General features: G+C 44.5%; 1 protein-coding gene across 2 annotated transcripts in view; it reads right to left on the bottom strand.

Moving 5' to 3' along the window:
• erc1b (ELKS/RAB6-interacting/CAST family member 1b) overlaps positions 1-15905 on the bottom strand; it is a 788812-nt gene that overhangs the window by 81208 nt on the left and 691699 nt on the right. The gene's annotated exons all lie outside the window — the stretch shown is intronic.

Below are 15905 nucleotides of genomic sequence, written 5' to 3' on the forward strand. Positions count from 1 at the left end.
GGAATGGAAGTATAAGCAGACCATCTGGTACTTTGAACATGCTCCACCATTCAATGCTGACATTCTACATCAACTCCATCTGCCCATGTTATCTGCATATCCCCGAATTACCTTAGTATCCAAAAATCTATTAATATCTGTTTTGAATATATTCAATGACTGAGCATCCACAGACACTATCTTCAGTGAAGAGATTTTTACAGCATCCCAGTCCAAAATGGCTGAACCCTTACTCTGAGACCATGATCCCTACTTTGTAATTTCCCATCCATGGTAAACATCTTGCAACATCCTTCCTATCTTGCACGTTATGAATTTTGATGGCGGCCAGGATTCTCTCATCTCATTCGCCCCATCACTGCTGCCAGTGAGAATGGAGAATCTGCTGCTCAGCCAAGACTCCATTTACTGCAGCGGGGCCAGAGAATCCCAGCCGCGGGCGAGGTTGGAGAATTCTGGCCGATATCTCAGTCTTCTAAACCCCAGAGCGCGTCACCCTGGTCAATTTGATTGGCCAGCAGCTTCAGAGGGTGGCACTTGCTCCCCAGTGAGTCCACTCCCCTGTATTATTCAGTGCAGTACGTTTATCTAAGTCATTCATATAGTTTACAAATAGCTTAGGCCCAAGCACTGATCTTTGTGGTGCCTGATTATTACAGCCTGCCAACACATATGATCTGTTTAATCCTACTGTCTGTTAACCAATCCTCAATCTATGTTAATATGTTATTTCCAATTCCATGAGCCCTAATTTTGTGTAATAATGTCCAATGTGACACTTATCAAATGATTTTTGAACATCTAAATGCATAATATGCATTGCTTCTCCTTCTCTATCCTACTACTTATGACCTTAAAAAATGCTAACAGATTTGTCATACATGATTTCCTTTTCATAAATCCCTGTTGATTCAGCCCAATCATATTATGATTTTCTCATTGCCCCTCATAATAGGTTGTAACTTTTCCTTCTTCTTAAGCAGTCCCTAGGGAATGGGGATGACTTGCTCCCACTCCGGTTCGATGGGTTCTGCAATGGTTGATAAATCCAATGTGAGATCTGCAGTCTCTGGTGCATGTGGGGGCAGTGGTGTTTGAAGGGCTGAGTACTTGGATTGTTTGGAGGTTTGTGCGCTCAGTCTGAATTTGCCGCTGCACATTCCCGATGATGTGTCTCCATGTATTCGGTGCTTTCCCAAATGAGTCTTTGATTGGTCACAAGCCAGGGTCCCCCATGAGTCCACTGACCTCCTGAGAGTTGCCTCGCCGTGACCACATTTTGAATAGAGCAGTTGCTCCAGGAGTCTGGTGTCAGGCACATGAATAACATGTCACCCAGTGGAGCTGGTTCTGAGTGATTAGTGACTTGATGTTAGGCAAGCTGGCTTGAGAGAGGACATTAAAACATTATCTCAATGACTGATATCGGGTTAACTGTCTGGTAGCTCCCTTTTTCTTTCATGTCCTCCTTTCTTGAACAGTGGGTGTTACATTTACTATCTTCCATTCTGGAGGGACTTTCCTAGAATTTCGGGAACACTGGAAGATCAAAAGCAATGCATCCACTATCTCTGCAGCCACCTCTTTTAAAACTCAAGGACAAAGGCCATCAGGTTTGGGGATTTGTCCGCTTTTAGTCCCATCAATTGCTTCAGTATGATTTCTTTACTAATGCACATTTTGTTAAATTCCTCATGTCACTAGACTTTTGGTTCCAGGAATGCTTTTTTTGTGTCTTCTAACATAAAGACAGATACAAAGTATTAGGTTAATGTCTGTACCATTTCCTTATTACCTCGGTAATTTCTCCTGTCTCTCCCTGCAAAAGGCCCACATTTACTTGGCCTAATCCTTTCCTTTTTATATTTCTATACAACGTTTAAAAAATTTTTTTTATGACTCATGCTAATTTATTGTCATATTCTATTCAATTTATCTATCAGCAAACCTGCAATGGATTAGCTTAGAATAGCAGTAGAGTTGGAATATGATGCACAGGTACTGAATAGATGCTCTTATTATTTAAATGACCCCCATACCCAAGACTAGTTCCAAATGTATACTAAAATAGCAACCCCATTTGGACAGGCACTGTGATGGTTCAAACACCTGTCCTCATATTTATTGAATCCATTACATGCACTGAAAAATTAGAAATACATTTTTAGAAAGTATAAAATTAGAATTACATTTTAAAGAATACCAGCATCAGTGAAGTAACAGCAATATCTGTTGATTGGTGGAGTTATTTGATTCATGTCATAAACACTTAGCAGGTAAAAGTTAAACTGCTGCTGAAGATAATTTCTTCTAATGAATTCAGCCCCAATATCCCCAACACAGTCTGACATTAAAAATGATACTGTTTGTGATTTTGAAATTGATCCATTATAGTGTTCATATAAAATTTCTGGAGTACTGCCAGCTCCCAATTAGTCGAGAGACATGAATAATGCAAGCCAGGGATTCATTTAAAAAAAGAGTGGCAGAACTATAGTGATGGGGGACTCTAAGGGGAATGGGCAGGTGTTTTTGCGGATGCAAACGAGACTCCAGGATGGTATGTTGCCTCCCTGGTGCAAAGGTCAAGGATGTCTCGGAGCGGCTGCAGGAGATTCTGGAGGGGGAGGGTGAACAGCCAGCTGTCATGGTACATATAGGCACCTACGAAATAGGTAAAAAACGGGATGAAGTTCTACAAGCTGAATTTAGAGATTTAGAAGTTAAACTAAGGGCCTGATTTTACCAAAACTTCGCGCCCTCGTGGTAAAGTTGGGTGTCGGGCCTTTAACGCGATCTGCACCCGAATCTGAGCAAATCGCGTCTTTACTGACACCTGATTCGGGCGCGGGTCCGGCCCGCGCCCGAATCGGGCGGCCCGACGATTTAAATGCATTTGCATGCATTTGAATCAACTTAATGAACCGCGCGCCCAACTCTACCACCAAATCCCACTTTACCGTCTTCTGGCCTGATCCGCGTCCGCGCTGTAACCGACCTGCAAAATAAAAGTCTGAAGTTGCCGCTGCAGCCTCCGAAGAGCGGGGTCAGAGACTGCAACGGCTCTCTGACCCAGGTCATCCTCTGGTCAGGGCGGGAGAGGGGGTGTGACGTCTCATCCCCTGGGAGGGGAGGGGGTGTGATGTCTCATCCCCTGCGGGGGGGGGGGGGGGGAGGGTGTGTGACGTCTCATCCACTTGGCAGGGGGGGTTCCGCTGCCAGTCTACAGCCGATCCCTCCTGGCACCATCACAGATTACTCTTCCCCGCAGGGGCAAGAAAACGGGAGAGATGGCTGTGGCTGGTAGTGTACCAGTATTCCTCTACACTGTGGAATCAGCCGGTTCTGCTTCATCTTCTTAGCGAGGAATCGCTTCATCCTGAAGGTTTCATGGCATGGCATCGGCCGCAGACTGGCAACTGACCCCCTCCCGACCAGAGGATGAGACGTCACACCCCCTCTCCTCCCCCACCAGGGGATGATACGTCACACCCCCTCTTCACCCCCCTCCCCCCCAGGGGATGACTGGTCACACCCCCCCCCCCCCCCCCCTGACCAGAGGATGATTGTCAGAGAGCCGCTCTCTCCGCGTTCTGCTTTTTCTTCCCCGCCCGGGCATGCTGTCATATTTTTTTCCAACTGCGCATGCGCAGTTCAAAGCTCCGATCGATCCGTCAGCGCTAAGCCCTGCACACAGCGTGGATTGGGCCGGAGCCGGCAAAACGCGTATGGGTGCGCTGGAAAGAGGATTCCTGCCGTGGATTTATTTGACGCCCAGATCCGGCACCTAGGCTCAAAATGGTAAAATTCCCTCCTAACAGTAGGACCTCAAAGGTAGTAATCTCAGGATTACTACAAATGCCACGTGCTAGTCAGAATAGGAATGTCAGGACAGCTAAGATGAATACGTGGCTTGAGAGATGGTGCAAGAGGGAGGGATTCAAATTCCTGGGACATTGCAACTGGTTCTGGGGGAGGTGGGACCAGTACAAATTGGACGGTCTGCACCTGGCCACGACTGGAACCAATGTCCTAGGGGGAATGTTTGCTGGTGCTGTTGGGGAGGGTTTAAACTAATGTGGCAGGGGAATGGGAACTGATGCAGGAAGTCAGAGGGAAGTAAAGTAGGGACAGAAACAAAAGGCAGTAAAGGGAAAAGTGGAAGGCAGAGAAACCAAAGACAAAAATCAAAAAGGGCCACAGTACAGAGTACAGAGACTGTGGAGAACTCAGTGAATGGGTCCAGTAAGGCTGAGAGAAATAAAACAAAGAGTGTACAAAACATGACAGGACAGATGGCCTGAGAAAGCAGGGCAAAGAGCAAGGGAAGTCTCGATTAAACTGCATTTATTTCAATGCATGAGGCCTGATGGGCAAGGCAGATGAACCCAGGGCATGGAAGGATACATGGGACTGGAATATTATAGCTATTACTGAAACATGGCTAAGGGAGGGGTAGGACTGACAACTCAATGTTCCAGGATACTGATGTTATAGGAAAGATAGAATAGGAGGTAAGAGAGGAAGGGGAGTGCCTTTTTGGTTAGGGAGAACATCACGGCAGTACTGAGTGGGGATATATCCGAGGGTTTGCCCACTGAGTCTCTATGGGTAGAACTGAAAAATATCGAGAGAGAGATCACTTTGATAGGATTGTACTATAGGCACCAAATAGTCAGTGGGAAATTGAGGAGCAAATATGTAAGGAGATTACAGATAGCTCCAAGAAAAATAAGGTGGTAATAGTAGGGGACTTTAACTTTCCCAACATTGACTGGTTCAGCCATAGTATTAGGGGCTTGGATGGAGAGAAATTTGTTGAGCATATTCAGGAGGAGTTTCTCATTCAGTATGTGGATTGCCTGGTATTAGACAGGAACTTTCAAAAGTTGATTGGGGGAGGTTATTGGCAGGCAAAGGGATGTCTGGTAAGTGGGAGGCTTTCAAAAGTGTGTTAACCAGGGTTCAGAGTAAGCACATTCCTTTTAAAGTGAAGGGCAAGGTTGGTAGAAGTAGGGAACCCTGGATGGCTTAGGATACTGAGGCCCTGGTCAAAAAGGAGGAGGCATATGACATGCATAGGCAGCTGGGATCAAGTGGATCCCTTGAAGAGTACAGAGGTTGTCAGAGTAGAGTTAAGAGAGAAATCAGGAGTGCAGAAAGGGGACATGAGATTGCTTTGTCAAACAAGGCAAAGGATAATCCAAAGAGCTTCTACAAATACATAAAGGGCAAAAGAGTAACTAGGGAGAGAATAGGGCCTCTTAAGGATCAACAAGGTCATCTATGTGCGGATCCACAAGAGATGGGCGAGATCCTACATGAATATTTCTCATCAATATTTACTGTTGAGAAAGGCATGAATGTTAGGAAACTTGGCGAAATTAATAGTGATGTCTTGAGGAATGTACATATTACAGAGGTGATGGTGCTGGGAGTCTTAAAGCGCATTAAGGTAGATAAATCCCCGGGACCTGATGAAATGTGTCCCAGGACATTGTGCGAGGCTAGGGAGGAAATTATGGGTCCCCAAGCAGAGATATTTGAATCATCGACAGCCACAGTTAAGGTGCCTGAAGATTGGAGGGTAGCAAATGTTGTGTCTTTGTTTAAGAAGGGCTGCAGAGAAAAGCCTGGGAACTACAGACCGGTGAGCCTAATGTCTGTAGTGGGTAAGTTGTAAGAAGGTTTTCTGAGAGACAGGATCTACAGGCATTTAGAGAGGCAAGGACTGATTTGGGACAGTCAGCACGGCTTTGTGAGTGGAAAATCACGTCTCATGAATTTGATTGAATGTTTTGAAGGGGTAACTAAGAAGGTAGGTGAGGGAAGTGCAGTCGACGTTGCCTACATGGACTTTAGCAAGGCCTTAAAGAAGGTACCGTATGGTAGATTGCTGCATAAGGCTAAATCTCATGGGATCCAGGGTGAGGTAGCCAATTGGATACAAATTCGGCTTGACAACAGAAGACAGAGGGTGATTGTAGAGGGTTGTTTTTCAAACTGGAGGCCTGTGACCAGCAGTGTGCCTCAGGGATCAGTGCTGGGTCCACTGTTATTTGTCATTTATATTAATGATTTGGATGAAAATTTATTTGGCATGGTTAGTAAGTTTGCAGATGACACCAAGATTGGTGGCATAGTGGACAGTAAAGAAGGTTAACTAGGATTGCAACAGGGTCTTGATCAATTGGGCCAGTGGGCCGTTGAATGGCAGATGGAGTTTAATTTAGATAAACATGAAGTGATGCATTTTGGTAGATCGAATCGGGGCAGGACCTACTCAGTTAATGGTAGGATGTTGGGGAGAGTTCTAGAACAAAGAGATCTAGGAGTACAGGTTCATAGCTCCTTGAAAGTGGAGTCACAGGTAGACAGAGTGGTGAAGAAGGTATTCGGCATGCTTGGTTTCATTGGTCAGAATATTGAATACAGGACATTGGGACGTCTTGTTGAAGTTGTACAAGACATTAGTGAGGCCGCACTTGGAATACTGTGTACAGTTCAGGTCACCATATTATAGAAAGGATATTAAACTAGGAAGAGTGCAGGAAAGGTTTACTAGGATGCTACCAGATGGTTTAAGTTACAAGGAGAAGCTGGATAGACTGGGACCTTTTTTCCTGGAGTGTCGGAGGCTTAGGGGTGATCTTATAGACGTCTATGAAATAATGAGGGACATAGGTGAGATAGATAGTCAACATCTTTTCCCAAAGATAGGGGAGTCTAAAACTAGAGGGCATAGGTTTAAGGTGAGAGATACAAAAGGGTCCAGAGGGGCAATTTTTTTCACACAGAGGGTGGTGAGTGTCTGGAACGAGCTGCCAGAGGCAGTGGTAGAGGCAGGTATAATTTTGTCTTTTAACAAGCATTTAGACTGTTACATGGGTAAGAGGGATATGGGCCAAATGTGGGCAATTGGGACTAGCTTAGTGGTAAAAGCTGGGCGGCATGGACAAGTTGGGCTGAAGGTCCTGTTTCCATGCTGTAAATCTCTACGACTCTTTATACTGGGAAAAATTAACTGAAAATAGGGAAGTTACCACATGACTAAGTGAAGCTGATCCGCATGATTCTTCGCATGACATAACCCAACCTGGTTTTTAATCCTAGTCATACTGCAGTCAGTAACACTGAAATCAGTCAAAATCTGGACGCTGGTGAGCCACTAAACCATCAAAGATTTGTTTTAACCTAGGAAAATGGCAAGTAGTTTACAGACATCAGGTTACAGTATACCTGGAAGCTGGTTTCTGTGCTGTACTGCACCTCTCTCAGAGCGTAAAGCATAATTTCAGTGTTGTTGCATTCTGGGTCAATCAACTCCACACATCAGCCAGTTAGCACAACCGAAAATATACCGTACCTAATTTGGGGGCTTGAAGCTGCCACTGTATGCCAAACTGATAAAGTATTCCATTTTCTAATGATGATCATTACTCTCCTTTTGACCACTAACATTCAGAAAAAGAGATTCATTGGGCTAAATATGAGCGCTCTTGGAGTACATTCGCTTAACCAAATGAATCAGAAATGAGTTTAACAAATGTCCTTTTGCTGCATATGATAACCTGTACAGCACCAAGACCCAGAGATTGTATCACAGTGTCAGAGAGGAGGTTTGATGAGGACTTATCTGTTGAGGTAGTATGGGCGGAGATTAGAAATAGGAGAGGAGAGGTCACCCTGTTGGGAGTCTTTTATAGACCTCCTAAAAGTTCTAGAGAGGTTGAGGAAAGGATTGCGGAGTCAATCCTGCTTAGGAGTGAAAGTAATAGGGCAATTGTTATGGGGGATTTTAACTTGACTAATATTGACTGGAATTGTTATAGCTCTAGCTCGTTAGAGGGGTCAGTTTTTGTTCAAAGCGTGCAGGAAGGTTTTTTGACTCAGTATGTAGACAGGCCAACTAGAGGTGAGGCTATATTGGATCTGGTGCTGGGAAATGAGCCAGACCAGGTGCTAGACTTGGAAGTTGGTGTGCATTTTGGTGATAGTGACCACAATTCGGTTACGTTCACCTTAGTGATGGAAAGGGATAGGCATGAACCTCGGGCCAGTGGTTTTAGCTGGGGGAAGGGTAATTATGAGGCTATTAGGAGAGAATTAGGAAACATAGGTTGGACTAGGAGATTACAGGGACTGGGAACGTCCGACATGTGGAGTTTTTTCAAGGAGCAGCTACTGCGAGTCTGTGATAGGTATGTCCCTGTCAGGCAAGGAGGAATTGGTAGGGCTAGGGAACCGTGGTGCACCAAAAAAGTTTCTTTGTTGGTTAAAAAGAAAAAGGAGGCTTATGTTCGGATGAGACGTGAGCACTCGGGTAGTGCACTAGAAAGCTTTAGATTGGCTAAGAGGGAGTTGAAGAGCGAGCTTAGAAGGGCTAAAAGGGGACATGAGAAGACTTTGGCGGATAGGGTTAAAGAGAATCCTAAGGCGTTCTATAGGTATGTCAAGAACAGAAGGTTGGTTAGGGCAAGTTTAGGGCCAGTTATAGATGGCAGAGGGAAGTTATGTGTGGAACCGGAGGAGATTGGTGAAGCATTGAACCAATATTTCTCTTCGGTGTTCACGCAAGGGGACATGAATATAGCTGAGGAGGACACTGGGTTGCAGGGGAGTAGAATAGACAGTATTACAGTTGATAAGGAGGATGTGCAGGATATTCTGGAGGGTCTGAAAATAGATAAATCCCCTGGTCCGGATGGGATTTATCCAAGGATTCTCTGGGAGGCAAGAGAAGTGATTGCAGAGCCTCTGGCTCTGATCTTCAGGTCGTCGTTGGCCTCTGGTATAGTACCAGAAGATTGGAGGTTAGCGAATGTTGTCCCATTGTTTAAGAAGGGGAACAGAGACTTCCCCGGGAATTATAGACCGGTGAGTCTCACTTCTGTTGTCGGCAAGATGTTGGAAAAAATTATAAGGGATAGGATTTATAGTTATTTGGAGAGTAATGAATTGATAGGTGATAGTCAGCATGGTTTTGTGGCAGGTAGGTCGTGCCTTACTAACCTTATTGAGTTTTTTGAGAAAGTGACCAAGGAGGTGGATGGGGGCAAGGCAGTGGACGTGGTATATATGGATTTTAGTAAGGCGTTTGATAAGGTTCACCATGGTAGGCTTCTGCAGAAAATGCAGATGTATGGGATTGGGGGTGATCTAGGAAATTGGATCAGGAATTGGCTAGCGGATAGGAAACAGAGGGTGGTGGTTGATAGTAAATATTCATCATGGAGTGCGGTTACAAGTGGTGTACCTCAGGGATCTGTTTTGGGGCCACTGCTGTTTGTAATATTTATTAATGATCTGGATGAGGGTATAGTTGGGTGGATTGGCAAATTTGCTGATGACACCAAAGTCGGTGGTGTGGTAGACAGTGAGGAAGGGTGTCGTAGTTTGCAGGAAGACTTAGACAGGTTGCAAAGTTGGGCCGAGAGGTGGCGGATGGAGTTTAATGCGGAGAAGTGTGAGGTAATTCACTTTGGTAGGAATAACAGATGTGTTGAGTATAGGGCTAACGGGAGGACTTTGAATAGTGTGGAGGAGCAGGGGGATCTAGGTGTATGTGTGCATAGATCCCTGAAAGTTGGGAATCAAGTAGATAAGGTTGTTAAGAAGGCATATGGTGTCTTGGCGTTTATTGGTAGGGGGATTGAATTTAGGAGTCGTAGCGTTATGTTGCAACTGTACACAACTCTGGTGCGGCCGCACTTGGAGTACTGTGTGCAGTTCTGGTCCCCACATTACAGGAAGGATGTGGAGGCTTTGGAGAGGGTGCAGAGGAGGTTTACCAGGATGTTGCCTGGTATGGAGGGGAGATCCTATGAGGAGAGGCTGAGGGATTTGGGATTGTTTTCGCTGGAAAGGCGGCGGCTAAGAGGGGATCTTATTGAAACATATAAGATGATTAGAGGTTTAGATAGGGTGGATAGTGATAGCCTTTTTCCTCTGATGGAGAAATCCAGCACGAGGGGGCATGGCTTTAAATTGAGGGGGGGTAGTTATAGAACCGATGTCAGGGGTAGGTTCTTTACCCAGAGGGTGGTGAGGGATTGGAATGCCCTGCCAGCATCAGTAGTAAATGCGCCTAGTTTGGGGGCGTTTAAGAGATCCGTAGATAGGTTCATGGACGAAAAGAAATTGGTTTAGGTTGGAGGGTCACAGTTTTTTTTTTTAACTGGTCGGTGCAACATCGTGGGCCGAAGGGCCTGTTCTGCGCTGCAATGTTCTATGTTCTATGTTCTAACTTGGTTGGTGGGGAGAAGGGTCCTCCCTGTCAGATCCTTCCTACATGCCTGGAGTCTCATCCCATCTGCTCATTGCCCTCAAGGTGACTGTGGTGGAGAAGAGACTATTATCCACCTCCTGGTAGTATGTGCCTTTGCAAAGGAGGTCTGGAGAGAGATGAAGTGGCTTTTGTCGAGGTTCAACCCGAGCAGCCCCATGACACAGGACTCTGTGCACTACGGGCTGTTCCCAGGGACACACTCCGAGACAATCATCAGCTGTTGCTGGAGGATCATCAACTCGGTGAAGGATACTTTTCGATTGTCCCGAAACTTGTCGGTCTTCCAGTACAAGGAGTTGGCCCTGACTGACTGTTGCAGGCTGACGCATTCCAAAGCCCAGGACCACATACTGAAGGACACACTAAAGCTCAGGGCAGCTGCTGCAGAGGCGCAATGGTGAAGTTCGCTGTCTAAGACCTTACAACCAAAGGGAGCAGAAATCCCTCGGCTGAATGACTCACTGAATGTATACAGTGAATATTACATGTATCACAATTGTGTTGAAGCACCTTGGAGTGCAACTTGATCTATGTAGACAACTTTCAAATACCTTTGCACCATTTGTGACAATCATCTTAAAATGTCTGTAATGTTTCTTTGACTGTATTGAAGCACCTCAGAGTGTAACTTGATGTATGTAAAGAACTTGAATATTATTGCACTTTGTGAGATGACCATTTTGGAATGTTTGTAATGTTCTTTCAGATATTCTTTGAATGAAGTATATTTTCACAAAAAAACCTGTACAATAAATCCTTTTCAAATATAAGGTCCAAATTATTCTTAGTTTAAGTAAGGCTGTCAATTAATGGCAAGAAGCTTCAAGCAATATTTGAGGACCATTCCTAAGATATAAAGCAGCACCTAAACACAACACCCTGCCTCATTAGAAATCAGGATTCTGCTTGTTTGAATTGACTGACTGCCATTATTCTCCTTGCCAATTCTAGGAGGTATACATGGTCTACTGGAACTGTGGTGAAAGGTGGTATTAAACAGATCATGGAGAAAAATATCCACATTACAGCCTGAAATCCAGAAAAGAGGTGAATAGTTCCCAAGCAGGAATTAGATATTCAGACTGGGAGCCAATATTTTACACAACTTTATTCCAAAATATTCAAACTGTAATGGTTAGATCATCTACTGGTTTCACATACCACGAGTTGATTAATTTTTCAGGCTGTTCAGAGCAAAACCCAGAATAAGGCTGCACAGCATTACCACTCCCAGAATCATTGCTCATCTTGAGAACTGCACTGACAATGAACATTAGAGTGCACTCATCCAGGATTCACACACCAGTTAAAACATTGAGCACTTGTTTTTGAGTAAGGTTAGCATTCCCTATTTTTAATATGTTCTCCTGACTTGACTGTCCCACCACTCCAGTGTTGTGCATGCATGCTCCAAATGCTTGGTTATCTACAGGTGTTCCAATGTTCTTCTGCACCTCATTGCCTAAATAACATTTGCTTACATTATTTAACAGATCGCAATAAAGATATCATAGCTGGTTTTGTCTCAGGGTGCGTTTTGTGTAGGTGGGTAGCAAGATGAATTTGAAACTCACTCAGAAAACAGGTCAGGGGTACAAATGGAGGCTTGGGTTAATGCCATGAAAAGTGTTAATTATCCTGAAACTAGATATGCATTGGTGAAAATATGCAAAAACGTTTAAAACATTAATGATGTAAATTAGAAATTCACTGTGCAATAAATTCCTGAGAAATGCAGATGAACTCATTTGCTGAATATGTTTTCCTTGATCAGGATAAACCCGGGATGAAAGCAACCGGATTGTAAATCAGTGCACTGAATTCATCACTTCTAGACTGAACAAAAGCAAAAGCAACTAGAACACGGAACAGGCATTGTGATGAAGTCCTCAGATATTTGAAATCTGCTTTGCCCAAGTGAAGGTTTATTATTTACTGTATTGAGCATTCAGAAGCAAATTATTGAGTTTTGGTTTGGGTTAGAAATTTTACACAACATAACTGAACAGGAATGGATTTAAAAACATGAGAAGAAAATTCAAAGACATGCAAAGACTATTTGGTCTACTGAAGTTCATCCCACTGCTGCCCTATCTTTCCCAACTAGACACTTACCTACTTTATCAACCCCAAATTTTCATCTCTATCACCTTCTCTGGCAGAATCTTCTTGACCCTTCACACTTGTTGCATGAAAATAAGTTCTCCCTAATACCAAATTTAATTGTATTTTCACTCATTTATACCCTTATGAACTTGAGTTTCCTGCCTACCTACCCCACTTTAAACTAGTATTCTGCATGTAACTTTCTGAAGTCATCTAATATATTATCCATGTTAATAAATCCAATGCTTAATTTTTTTTCTATTCTTTCATGGGACTGGAGAGTCGCTTGCAAGGCCAGCACTTGTTGTCCATTCCTAATTGCCCTTGAAAGGTGGTGGTGAGCCACCTTTTTAAACAGCTGCAGTCCACATGTTATAGGTACACCCACAGTGCTGTTTGGAAGGAAGTTCCAAGTTTTTGGCCAAGTGACAGTGAAGGAACAGTGATATAATTCCAAGTCAGGAAGATGGATTGCATGGAGGGGCACTTGAATGGTGGTGTTTCCATGCATTTGCCATCCTTGTCTTTCTAGGTGGTAGATGTCGTGGGATAGAAGGTGCTGTCGTAGTTCTATGATTCTATCAGATGGGATTAGGTGGGAGTTCAGGTGTTTCTAATGTGTCGGTGTGGACTGGGAGTTCAGGTGTTTCTAATGTGTTGGTGTGGACTCGATGGGCCGAAGAGCCTCTTCTGCACTCTATGATTCTTGGTGAGCTGCTGCAGTACTACTCTATTTCTAGCACTACTCAGCCTGTGGCTGAGGAAGTTCTCCCAGAGATGCAGTGTGGCTTTGAACATTCCAGTGGAACCTCTGATAAGCGTTCTCCAAGGCGGCCTTCACGACACACAACAGCGCAGAGTCGCTGAGCAGAGACTGATAGCCAGGTTCCGCACACATGAGGACGGCCTCAACCGGGATATTGGGTTCATGTCACACTATCTGTAACCCCCACAACTTGCCTGGATGTGCAAAATCTCACTAGCTGTCCTGTCTGGAGACAATACACATCTCTTTAACCTGTGCTTAATGCTCCCTCCACTCACATTGTCTGTATCTTTAAGACTTGATTAGCTGTAAAGACTCACATTCCAATCATTATTCATGTAAATTGAATGTGTCTTTGTGCCCTGTTTGTGATCAGAACTCCCACCCACCTGACGAAGGAACAGCCTATTCCGAAAGCTAGTGGCTTTTGCTACCAAATAAACCTGTTGGACTTTAACCTGGTGTTGTTAGACTTCTTACATGGTCTTTGTTGCCAGACAGATCCAAGAAAAATGTTGAGTACAACACCAGGAATTCTTCACTGCATTCCTTGTTCTAACCAAAGCATTTGACCCAGTAAATTGCCAGCCTCTGTGGATTGTGCTCCAAAAATGTGGATGTCCAAGAAACTTCATCACAATCCTGCAATTGCTTCATGAAGTCATGACTCCAATTGTCATCAATGGGAAATCTGAAATAGGCACTTTCAAAATCCAGACTGGGGTCAAGTAAGGCTGTGTGATCCATACTACCTACAATTTACCTGACAGGAGCTATTCATCTCAAATATTAACTGTCTTTTGGTCTCGTGGAAAACTCGGTAACCTTGACCGCTTTCTTGCCAAAACCAAACTGACCACCATAGACATAGATGATCTACAGTTTGCAAATAAATGTACTCATTGCCCTATCTGCACCAGCCACTCTTGATCTCCTCTATTCTACATACAAGAAACTTGGCCTGACCTTAAATGCTACCAAAACAAAACTCATATATCAACCCACACCTGGGCTGCCAAATATTCCACCTCCCATGTCTGTTGAAGGAGAGAATCGGGAATATGTTGAGCATTTCCCAAACCTTGACAGCTATCTCTCTAGAAAAGGCCACAATTAACAAGGAGATTGAACAACAGATCAGCTGTGCTAGTTCAGTTTTCTACAAAGTACAGCAATGAGTGTTTGATAACAAAAGTCTCCGCATGTCAATAAAAACTGTAGTGCACAGAGCAGTTATCATTATGCTCCTGTATTGCAGTGAGACTTGAACTGTGCATCAGTGACACATAAGGGTACAAGAGGAATTCCATCAGCAATGCATCTGTTGCATATTCTGGATTCAATGGAAGGACTGTTGAACAAAAGGGAAGGTAGAATTTTATGGATAGCAAGAGATCTGCACTCACCATCCCGAGAGACAATGCCTAACGCACAGCTCAAGAACTCCTATTGCCATTTAACTTTCACTCGAGTATTGATTGGCTGTGGGATGGACTTCCATCTGCCCTTGGAAGGCAGTCCTGCCTGTCAGAGCTGTTAGCCAATCTGACTGACTGACAGCTTTTCAACCCAGCCAGGCAAAGCGCTGCAGTGGCCAGATGCAGTACTGCAACACTCTGCCATTTCTCTCTCCAGAGAAACACGCCAGTTTTCTTTTCAGATCTTACAACACTCTGCCGAAAAAATTCAAGGGGGCATGTTTCATGCTGTTATGCAGGGGGCGAGGCCTCAACACACCAAAAAGGTAAGCCCCGGGGAACCTAGGAATGGGAGAGTAGGGGATCCGGGGGAGAGGAGTCTGGAGCGCCAATGGCAGGGCATCCCAATTCTCTGAGAGCCCCCCCATACCTCACACCTCAGATTCTGCCATGGTGGAGCATAAACCTCTTCCCCAAGTGTTTTTCTTGAAGCCAGCTGCACAGGCATTCAGAAAAACTCCAACAAATGGGCTGGCACTGTGTCCAGACAGCTGAAAAGCATTTTCCCCACCAGCTGCATCCTCTCAACATTCCAAGGAGGGCCAAAAAAGTGCTTCAATGACACTGAGGTTCTCCTTGAAGTGCGGCAGCATTGACATTAATAACTGGAAGGAGCTTGCTACAATCATTCGGAATGCTGACAACTTGTCCATTAAGCTGCATCATGCTTTGAGCCCCAGTGTCTTGAAGAGGCAGAGCAGTTGCAGAGAAAGGAAGAAAATGAGGTGAATCTTACACTCTGGATCCCACTAGCTTGTGCAGTTCCCTGTCCCATGTGCCCAAAGATTTGCCGGTTGGGAATCACCCTGTTCAGTCACATGGTAGAAACTCACAATCCTGACTAGATGTCATCGTCAAATTGATCAACAACAGCCACTATCAGCAGCATACTCGTGCCACTGTGCACTGGTTTTGAGGATAGTGAGTGTTTAACATGGTGGATGGGGTGCGATTGAGCAAACTGCTTTGTCCTGAATGATATCAAGCTTCTTGAGTGTTGTTGGAGCTGCACTCATCCAGACAAATGGAGAGCTTTCCATCACACTCCTAACTGACAGGTAGCTGACAGACTTTGATGAGTCAGTGATGAGTTACTTACCATGGAATTCCCAGCTTCTCAACTGCTTTAATGGCTACTGTAGTTATCTGACTGGTTTAGTTAAGTTTGCGTCGGGGGTTTCAGTGATGGTAATGCTGTTGAATGTTAAAGGAGGTTGAGTAAATTATTTTTTGTTGGAGATAGTTATTGCTTGGCACTTGCGTGATG

Source organism: Mustelus asterias, chromosome 9, assembly GCF_964213995.1.
Source record: "Mustelus asterias chromosome 9, sMusAst1.hap1.1, whole genome shotgun sequence".
NCBI lineage: Eukaryota > Metazoa > Chordata > Chondrichthyes > Carcharhiniformes > Triakidae > Mustelus > Mustelus asterias.